At 44.3% G+C, this 11,498-nt stretch overlaps 1 protein-coding gene across 1 annotated transcript in view; it reads right to left on the bottom strand.

Annotated features, from left to right (window-relative positions):
- The window catches only part of AKAP5 (A-kinase anchoring protein 5), a 37,890-nt gene extending 34,583 nt beyond the window's left edge, over window positions 1-3,307 (bottom strand). Inside the window, exon 1 of the mRNA XM_077464340.1 lies at window positions 3,169-3,307. The gene's annotated coding sequence lies outside the window, so the exon portion shown is untranslated. The remainder of the gene's footprint in view (window positions 1-3,168) is intronic.
- Between the last annotated feature and the right edge of the window lie 8,191 nt (window positions 3,308-11,498).

Genomic DNA, 11,498 nt, shown 5'->3' on the forward strand with positions numbered 1-11,498 from the left:
TCAGGGTCTTGTACTTGAGAGAGGAAAACCAAAAGTCGTGAAATTAAGGACCGCCCCTGAGGGACAATGCTCATGGCAAAATTAAGCAGGGATTGTAGTTGTCTCTTGGTACACCCTTGTGAAAGGGTGAAGGCATGAATGACCGACTTGATCTAGGCCAGCTTGTCGGGAGGTAGGCTGGCCTGCATGGAGCAAGTGTCAAGAGTGAGGCTTAGGAAGGTGATGGACTGCGCCAGGCCTTCTACTTTATGCTCTGCTATGGGCACATTGAGATTGCCAAACACCACTCTTAATCGCCAGGCCATTTGATCAGCAGGAAGTCACTGAGGTAGTGAATGACTTTCTGGCATTGTGCTTGGTGTGACAGGATCCAGGTGAGAGACTGGGCAAAGGCGTCAAACAGCCACAGGCTGCTTTTAGAGGCGAAAGTCAACTTGATGGCGAAGTGATACAAACCTTTCCATTAGATGCTATACCACCACCAGTGGAATGACTCAATGGGCAGTAATTTTAACTTGTCTGAAATGTTCACTTTGGACAGCCATGCGCCTGTGCCTACGCTAATAATGGCTTGAATAGCTAGGTCAACCAATGCATATTTAAGGGAAAACTCCTCGGAAGGAATTAGGGAGTTTGGGAAGAATGAGGCGCAGAAAAGTCATACACCAGTCGAAGTTTACTTGAAAACCTGCCATTGACAAGTCCAATAAGGCTGACTCTCCAAGTAGTAAACTCAGCAAAGGGGCTGTGTTGTGCTGCTTGAGGTTGCATGTGACTTTAAGATGCACTCTGTGGCATGAGACGCAAATTTGAAGCAGCCGGCATTGGCTAAAGTTGCAGGTTCCATAGTTGAAATTGTTGCAGATTGATGTGCCCCCCCCACTGACAGGATAAGCCATCCCAACTTGTTCACCTGGGGCAGCGTTGCGGGGGCCGGCAAGTCCTGTCCAGAACCAGAGGTGGAGGGGAAGTTGAGGGGGCGTCTGCCACTTGTATTGGAGCACCAGTTGACAGTATGGGTGGAGGACTGGCAAATGTCACAGAGTGGGGAGCGTAGACCTGCAAAGTGTCGGCAGAACAGCTTTGTATCAACAATACTCCCAATTGGTGCTGGCCTTAAAATGCGTAAGCCTGGCTGCCACTTTACTCGGTAGTAATTATACAACGGAAACCCCCCATACTGCGTGGAGGTACAAGTCCAGCTCTTCCCTCCTGCTGGGGTTAGCTGAGCAAAGGACATCCCTAAACATTCCAAGGGCCAGCATGAACTCTGTGACAGATATCTTGCAGTTGAGCCTGGAGTCTTCAGATTTAAAGCAGGAGTAAATCCAGTTTCAAAAAACACTTACATTCCCGGCATGCCGGAAATGCTAACTTTCACATTGTGCTCTCAATCAAATTTTCAAACCATCCAATGGCTGGCTTCATAACTGATCACATGTGCAGCATTATGGCAGATGAAGAATCATTAGAGGCCAAGATGGCAGCTTCCTTGACTGAAAACGATAGAAGGGTTTACTTCCACTTTAAGGACCACTGAGACGTCCCCCTAGGCATATGATTTGTTCTCTGCCACGTCATGGACACATATGAGGCAGGAAGCCAGATTAACGTCCTTTCTGTCCAAGATGTCCTTCCTGATGCCGACTGGGATGAGATGAGCAGGGAAAATGGTAGTGCTAATCTCTGGCAGGTGGAGGCATCGGGACAGCAACAGCGACCGAGTTCAGGAGGGCCACAACTGGGAGCAGTTCCAGGACTCCCACTCTAACCTGGACGTCAGAGACTTCTGTGGACAACGTGGTCACCATAGAGTGGAGCTGTGCGATAGCCAAGGAGTAACTGTGAGGCCTGCGACTGGCCAAATGCGGTGTTACGGTGTGGCAGTTTTTTTCAGGGAACCTGTGTGGCTTGTGGGAGTAACAAACATTGTAGCTTAGGGACATACAAACAATTTGTAAGTCTGTTTACAGGTGGGGAACAACAAGGAAGAGGGAACCTATGAACCTACGACGGCTGACGATACGGAAGCCACTGTAATTAATGAATGGGAAACATGACAAATCGAAGCAAGAACATTTGATACAAGAAAAGGTTTACGAATCCTACCTGCGACAGTGAGCAAGAATCGATCAATGAAAAACCACAAACGGGGAAGCCATAACGCACTGGAATTCAAATACACAGACTCACAAATATGAAGTGAACTGGAAAAGTCAGCCTGGTGACGTAAGGAACGTGCAGTAGAACAGACAAGGGCCACAGGTGAGTGGCCTGCTTACATACCCCCGGACTCCTCCCATAAATTCAGGCCACCATACTAGCCTTCTTTTATATATATATATATATATATATATATATATATATATATATATATATATATATATATATATATATATATATATATATATAAATTCTTACAGCAATATGCATATTATTTGAGATATTTGTTACGATTGTTTGGAGAACACAAAAGTACACACTCATCCAAAGGTGGCCACACATGTATCCCTATGATCATTCAATTGATCGCTGGATGCAACTAAAGTGATCAATCTGAATAGAAATTGTAAACCCCAAATGCTCCCTCCGATCAATTAACTAACCTTTCCATCGATTTTGACTCTGGAAAGTCGATCAGCCGCGATATAATTTTTTTCAATCGATTTCATCGTTTGAACGAATATCAGACATCTGGTCATAATACAGAGCGCCTAAATGTTTTATTTTTTAACAGATCATTTCTGATCAGGTTTTAAATCAATTACATATGTGTTGCATCATTTGATATTTTAATCAATGATAAATTGCTTGTTCACGATAGCTCTTGCCTAAATCAATCACAAATCCATAGGTGTATGGCCACCTTAAGGCAAAAATGACCAAAGAGGTGTGCAGTAATCCATACCAACCAATCAGAGTCCAGGTTACTGTAGTCAGATGCGTGAAAAATGACTTGTGGATATTTTTTATGGGTTAGTACACTTTGTACATTGCCCTTTGCCTTTATACATTTGATAATTCATGGGTACCGTCAGCATAGCTCTGCAGCATAATGTGCTAACCATGCAGAACACTATACAGCTGTGACAAATCCATATGCTAGCTGCAAGGGATGGATATAGCGACAGATCTATGAATAAATAATGGAAAAATAAATGTAATTACCTTGTTTGTCTTCCTAACTTGCAGATCTCAGATCCCAGGCTGGACCGGTCTCATCCTCACACCAGCAGCAAGCTCCCTCTCTGCGCTCTCTCCTATAAGACAGGTCATGCTGCATTCGGAGCCAGATGGAAACTCCTACACATCAGCCTGCTATTGGTCATTGCCATGGCAACCGGGATGATGGACAGCTCTGTTTCACAATGACAAAATCAAAGTTGTTAATATTGAGCCCCCACAAGTAACAGAGTGGGCTGCAATTGTAGCAAGGAGAAAAGGGGAAAAAAAAGTGTGAAATTGCATGGGAGTACATTTATGCAGCAGCAGGAATTGACTGTGCTCTTTGAAACAAATTAAATAAATTGCATAGAAGAGACATTTTCCTCTGTGTTCACGAAACATCTCTGACAGGTGAATCATGCCAGTTTAGTTGTTTACTGGATGCAGGTTTAACAAAATAATTCAAATCTTTCTGTAACTCCCTCGTAGGTTACTCATGGAGACTGCTGGTGGCATGGGGCAAGCTGGGATCAGTTGAAAGCCTAAATGTAACTCAAATAAAAAAATAAAATAAAAAAAAAAACAGAAAATTCAGCACAAGGGTCATAACTTACAGTCAGTAGGATGTGTCCCTTGTGCTGATGCCTCTTTTTTTAGGTGAAATTTCCCTCCATCCTGCCTATTTCGTCTAGCTCCGCCATTCATAGAACCTGTCAGGGGCGACCCATCCGTTAGGAGCGCATGGGCACCACCCCCCCATCCATGCGTCCAGCCCCCTGATCTACATACAGGGCACCGAACGCATAGATTCTAATGGTAGAGGTGTGGTTTTTTTAAGCACGTGATTAGAGCCAGAGACTCTAATAGACTTCAAAAAGAGGGTGGGCTCAGGGCACAGAGCTCTGCGCCCCAATCCCACCCAGTTCTGTGACAATAGCAAATGAATATTTGTCATCACCACACTAATCCTCCTCCTGGCCAATCAGGAGGTGGGTCTTGAGAGCCATCACCAGATTGGCTGAAAGGACAGTCAATCCTATTGTTGGCATAGGAGGAGGAAGGAGGAGCCTCACGTGATGCAGAAGAGAAGGAGAGGACACAGGAACCACTGCACGTAGGAGTCCGCCGCACGTAGGAACCCGCAACCCACCTAATGCCCACCACCCATAGGAGCCCTTCACTCGTAGGACCCTGCAACCCGCCCACCACCTGGAAAAATAGAACGCTGGATAGCCATGAAAATTTGCACTTTTATATCAAAGCATCACAGGTCAATAGAGACTAACTGCACAGCTACTGACGCGTTTCACACCAGATATGGTGCTTAGTCATAGAGCCAGCCATAACAGAGCCAGCACCCTGCCTGATTGTGGAGACAGCTTTTCTTATGAGAGGTGGTGCCGCCGTCCAATCAAGGGGGTGTGTAAAATTCACTGTGTGTTAGATATGCATCAGGGATGAATACTGATAACAAGGGTCTTCATGTACCGATGCGTCTTGACAACTTTTGCTTCATCAGAGTTCATGAAAACCATACAGCACTCATCTAAGAAGAAAAAATAACATTTACATATTCTACATAAGTTTACATCTTTTCCATTATAGTACCTCCCATAGCCATGCATTCACTGTATGGGACCCACCTCAGACCAGAATACCCCCGTCTCACAGTGGCTCCCTGGGTGGGCGCTGGAGCATACAGGGAACTCTCCTCAAATGTGGAGTAAATATTTCATTTAACCATGCCCCATCAAGCCACTCCCACTGGTTATGCAATTTGGCCACACCCACTGGTCGCCATGGCACATTACATGCACTGCATTACTACTCTCTTTGGGACACCCAAAGCTGTCCCAGGTCCTTTACAATCCTCTGCTACTACAAAAAAAAAAAAAGCCACTTAAGTGTTTGGGTTTGGCTTGAAGAAAAGGTGGCAACCCTAGCACAGGGTCCTGTGTGTTTGCCAATCAGCAGGTTTTAGCCATAAATCTGTAGCCCTGGTCCTGACTTTCCGGGAGCCGATGGTGACTACTGGGGGTAGGGATGGCTGACATGCATCCTTAGGGTGCAGGTTCATGGGCATGGTGGGTAATGAACAAGAAAGAAGTTGGGCACCAGTCACTTTATGCTTTAAATAATAAAGAGGTTTATTTCTCAAACAAAAAACATGTGGGAGAGAGGGGAATAGGGCACAGGACACTCTTAGGTTAACGATCAGTAATAAGCAGATTGGCAGACTCCTTAGACTAAACTAGGTGAAGTAAGGCAGACATCCGTACTTTGTAGGACAAGCTGTCTTCTCTAGCAACTAAACTTTACTCACTGCTTCATGCACTGATTCCCTTGGATGAGTTCTTTAAAGTTGTCCCAGCCACTTCATAGCCTCCTGTTCATGAAGGGTCCTCTCTCTGGGGCTTCCTTAGAACTCCATCCCTCTAGAATCATTACCGGATCTTTGGCAGGCTTTCCTCTGCATAAACTTGAACACCCGGATAGGCCTCGGTCAGGCCTAGCAGCCGGCAGCCTCCTGGATAGCCAGGAACTCTACATCCACCATCCACCCAGGCCGTAGCCCTGGGCAGGAACACTCTGCCTGATCACATGACTTCATTCCATTAAATAGATTTTCCCAGCATGCTTAGCTGCAAATATGATTGGCTGGTAAAAGTATGTTTATCATAACTTGAACTTCACTATAGCTCATCACTGTAATGTCAAAGGCAACAGCACCACCTACTGACAGAAAGGAGAAGCTACACTTAGAATTAACAAAGTCATGTAATTACTGAATACTACAAATTGGCCTGGCTAACGACCACCTAGCACACTAAATTTACCTGTAGCCCTGTTCTAGGGACAAGGGTACTACAAATCATTGGCTGAAATCTGCTGACAAACTCAGCAGGGGGTATGCACATACGCACCTCCAAAATAGGAAGTACACTACGATGTACGGGTGAGTCGCAGTGCCTGGCTGTGCTGCCCACTTGCAGTACATCTACTATACATCACTGTGCAGACTGCACCCCTTCTCATCTGTCTACCCCAGGACTGATTGCGCCATTTATCATAATTGGTTACATAGAAGCTGTAGTACAGCTTCTATGAATAGAGCAGCTGGATGGAAAGAGAGGGCATAGTCAGGCTGTCTTGATGAGAGCCAGTGACAGACGCTCACAATGGCATGGGGGTGGGGGATGCAAGAACAGAGGAAGATTTCACCTGCAAAAACAGGAACACAGGAATGTACAGACTTTAAATGTGATTATAATAAAATTTGATATTTAAAAGTAACCAAATTAAAATATGCTGTACATCAACATAAATCTTAATATATCACACCTTCTTGTATTCTTTCACTGGTGTAAGCAAGATAAAAGATGAAATGTTCCCATAAGGGAACTATGCGTTAACGCCAATGGCATGCAAGTACAATAATTCAATTTTTACAAAGGTAATACTCAGATGTAAGCGATTATTCGTGACCACTTTCATTGTGTCCTCCTGGATTCAACGCATTTCCCAGAATACACTGCTTCTTCAGGATAGAACAATACATTCCATGCATATAGATATAAAAAATAATCCTGTATCATACAGTATATACTCTATGTATACATGCATAATTAGGATATAGGTGCAAAACTGGATGTGATAAATTCCCAATTAGTAAGAAAAGGGAAAAAATAATCGAATAAAAAATAAAAAAATGTAAAATAAAATAATAATATATACAGTGCCTTGCGAAAGTATTCGGCCCCCTTGAACTTTTCAACCTTTTGCCACATTTCAGGCTTCAAACATAAAGATATAAAATTTTAATTTTTTGTGAAGAATCACCAACAAGTGGGACACAATTGTGAAGTGGAACGAAATCTATTGGATATTTTAAACTTTTTTTAGCAAATAATAAACTGAAGTGGTGCGTGCAAAATTATTCGGCCTCTTTACTTTCAGTGCAGCAAACTCACTCCAGAAGTTCAGCAAGGATCTCTGAATGATCCAATGTTGTCCTAAATGACTGATGGTGATAAATAGAATCCACCTATGTGTAATCAAGTCTCTGTATAAATGCACCTGCTCTGTGATAGTCTCAGGGTTCTGTTGAAAGTGCAGAGAGCATCATGAAGACCAAGGAACACACCAGGCAGGTCCGTAATACTGTTGTGGAGAAGTTTAAAGTCGGATTTGGATACAAAAAGATTTCCCAAGCTTTAAACATCCCAAGGAGCACTGTGCAAGCGATCATTTTGAAATGGGAGTATCAGACCACTGCAAATCTACCAAGACCTGGCCGTCCCTCTAAACTTTCAGCTCAGACAAGGAGAAGACTGATCAGAGATGCAGCCAAGAGGCCCATGATCACTCTGGATGAACTGCAGAGAACTACAGCTGAGGTGGGAGAGTCTGTCCATAGGACAACAATCAGTCGTACACTGCACAAATCTGGCCTTTATGGAAGAGTGGCAAGAAGAAAGCCATTTCTCAAAGATATCCATAAAAAGTCTCCTCTAAAGTTTGCCACAAGCCACCTGGGAGACACACCAAACATGTGGAAGAAGGTGCTCTGGTCAGATGAAACCAAAATCTAACTTTTTGCCCACAATGCAAAACGATATGTTTGGCGTAAAAGCAACACAGCTCATTACCCTCAACACACCATCCCCACTGTCAAACATGGTGGTGGCAACATCATGGTTTGGGCCTGCTTTTCTTCAGCAGGGACAGGGAAGATGGTTAAAATTGAGGGGAAGATGGATGCAGCCAAATACAGGACCATTCTGGATGAAAACCTGTTGGAGTCTGCAAGACCTGAAACTGGGACGGAGATTTATCTTCCAACAAGACAATGATCCCAAACATACAGCAAAATCTACAAAGGAATGGTTCACAAATAAACGTATCCAGGTGTTAGAATGGCCAAGTCAAAGTCCAGACCTGAATCCAATCGAGAATCTGTGGAAAGAGCTGAAAACTGCTGTTCACAAACGCTCTCCATCCAACCTCACTGAGCTCGAGCTCTTTTGCAAGGAAGAATGGGCAAGAATTTCAGTCTCTGGATGTGCAAAACTGATAGAGACATACCACAAGCGACTTGCAGCTGTAATCGCAGCAAAAGGTGGCTCTACAAAGTATTAACGCAAGGGGGCCGAATAATTTTGCACGCCCCACTTTTCATTTTTTTATTAGTTAAAAAAGTTTCAAAAATCCAATAGATTTTGTTCCACTTCACAATTGTGTCCCACTTGTTGGTGATTCTTCACAAAAAATAAAAATGTTATATCTTTATGTTTGAAGCCTGAAATGTGGCAAAAGGTTGAAAAGTTCAAGGGGGCCAAATACTTTCGCAAGGCACTGTATATACATATAAATCTGTGATTTGCCCCAAGATGAGTGAAAACCCTAACTGAAAGGAAGGGTTACTAGCTAAGTCCTGGGTGGACACAGGGACACAGGAGGAAGAATGGAAGCACAAGCTCCCAAACATGGAGAAGGTGTCAGACCAGCACAGGCGGACACAGAAACCTAACAATGTTAACGTAACGATACCGTATCTATAAACATAATGTAAGTAATATACATAATATTATCATAAGGTACAGAAATGTCATTGCATATTATTTTTATTATGTGTTCATTATCATTTTTAACACTGATAATAGAGAAGATAAGGGGACTTTATTGTGGACTTGGGCCTATAGAGAGAATTTCAAAGCCGTGCCATGGTGGGCGCTTTCACCTAAAAGAAGAGGCACCAGCACTAGGAACACATCCTGCTAGCTGTAAGTTATATCCCTTGTACTGATTTTTTTTTAAATTATAGCTATACCTAGGCTTGTAACTAGTGAACTTTTTTTCCTTTATTTTTAAAACCTCCAGTCTGAAAATATTTTTTATCTTTTGTTACCTATGCAAGAAGTGTTTAGATCTCTAAATATATTCCAATGACAATTTTGTTACAAATTCTCAAAGTTTTGTCCAGTACCTGGTATTGATTGGGTACCCCTTTTGTAGCGTAACCCCTCAAGGGCCGCATATGAACTGGGATCCCCCACCCTGCACAGCCAGGCACACCGAATTTTCACAGTCACTCAGTGTCAGAGAACAGTCAGTGACTTTGTTTTTTTTTTTATTGAAGGTAATAAACTTGGATGGGGATGAGGGGTATTATGGAATGCCTACTTGACCTCAGACAAACTTCAGAGACAACTTCTCCTATATACAGTTGTAGCGCTACCCCCGAAGGAGAAGTATGTTTGGTTCCGTACTCTTCCTCTCAACCCTAAGAACAGCCTCAGCCCCTCTTGCATACCTGGCAATAGTGTAAGTGCATGGACCAATGAGAAACACACAGGTTATGATAAAACACAGAAATTGCCTTTACTGCAATATTTCTGTGGAAAAGAGTAACAATCAGTAACCATATATATTCAAGTAATGCAATTGGAGAGCAAGAACTGAGATTAAGAGCAATATAGCTCAATACCATATTCGGGGTGCTTTCAGGGGATGTTTCACACACACCCACTGCATATACAGAGCCCTGAATATGTGTGTGTGGGTCCGTATGGCACTAGTAACTTCAGTTCTTTTGAATAAATTATAAGACTTTGTGACTTCAGCTAGCCACTTTCGTTGGTGCACTTAAACTCCTGAATAGCAGGGCCAAACAACACAACTGGCCCTGATTATCAAGTGAGGAAGACAGGATCTTTCTCAGCAAGGTGAAAGTACAATAGTGTCTGTATACAGTGTCCCTGGGAATGGGGGACCTTATCCTTTAGCCCTCTGGCACTACAAATGTCAGCAAGATGACTAACAGCAATGATGTCTGTATACATCCATTTAACCTCTTCTGTGGTGCAGTGCCCCTATTTCCTGCAAATGGGCAAAAGCCCCCTCATTCAATCCTGCGGTCAAGGCCAAAATGAACATCCTGGAACCAGCAGGCTCTCCTGGCGACCCTGACTGGTCACCTCACACTGGAACGCTTCAGCGTCGGTGCAGGTGCGCGTACTTGCACCTAGGACCCCCTTTCTCAGACTGGATGCCACTACTGGCGGTGGTGGCCTAAACTGTGCAGTGAAATCACCTAGGAGACGGTACCTCTCCCTTAGGTCTGATCTCTTGCTCTGTCTCGTGCTGTCTGAATCTTCTCAGATCAGCAAGATGGAGTCTTTAGTTTCCCGCTTCCTAGAGCAGGCTGGCTCTTGTATTTCTGTCCCCATAGAAAGCTATAGGGCCATTTTAGAGAGGGACTACACATTCCAGAATCTTTTGCAACAGCTGCTTGTTAAAGTCCTTCTGATTTGCTTCTGTAATTGTTCCTGTCATTGGCTCTCCTGACAGCCCACCTGGCTGCAGCTGCCCCTTTCATTCGTTCTCCTAGCTAACTTCTCCACAGTCCTCCCAGACTGAACACTCACCAGCCCACCTGGCTGACTTCTCAGCAGATCTCCCGGACATGCTGATCTGCTCCCGCTGTCCTCTAACTTGCTCCCAAATAAGGATTCCTCCGCATGTTGTAGAGGGTCCCTCCAGCACCCAAGCCTCAGGCCCAAGGTCACCCCTACAGGGCACTCTCAAGGGCCACCAACAGCTTCCTCAGCACTCTATCTCCATCTTCCACTCGAATGCCACTGCGGACATGACTCATGCCTATTTATGAGGTGCCTTCCCCCATCCAGCCCTTTTTTGCTGGGGATTGGTCAAGGACCTCATAAATATGCCAAGCCGCTCCTCCTAGTCTCCACCCACTACATCTGGAAGCTTCTCCAAGGTTCCAGAATCAAGGAGAGGCTCCAGAGAAACTGCTTGCTGAGTCATCCAGCCCCCCCCGAGTCACTCAGCCCTGACCCAGATTTAACCCAGGCCTGGCTCTCAGCCAGACCAATTTTACTACACTAACAAACCTATATACAGTGAAACCTTGGATTGTGATTGATGAGGTTTACAAGCGTTTTGCAATATGCTGAGCCCGCGCTGAACCCTCAGAGCCCCCCCTCCATCCTCTAGTGAGAGAGAGAGAGAGAGAGAGAGAGAAAATCATGCGGTCTCAGCTGCTGGATCCGGACTCCAAAGCAGGGATGCCACAAGAGGATTGTCCTCTCTGATTAGAGAACACCTCAACCCCAAAAGACCACCAGATCACTTCCTGTCCTGTTGGCATTGTTTTACCTGGCGAGAGGTGAAGGTAGCTCTCCAGCAGCAACACAGACACAATTATAACGGATAGCAGTAATACAGAGATGTACTAATTTGTGGATCTCATATATGCATGAGAAAGCCAGTCCCCAACCACAATGTTTTGTTTTGCTTTAGAAAGAGTTTGA

Source organism: Lithobates pipiens, unplaced genomic scaffold (genome assembly GCF_037356315.1).
Source record: "Lithobates pipiens isolate NorthernLeopardFrog02 unplaced genomic scaffold, aLitPip1_a1.2 Scaffold_30, whole genome shotgun sequence".
NCBI classification, from domain to species: domain Eukaryota; kingdom Metazoa; phylum Chordata; class Amphibia; order Anura; family Ranidae; genus Lithobates; species Lithobates pipiens.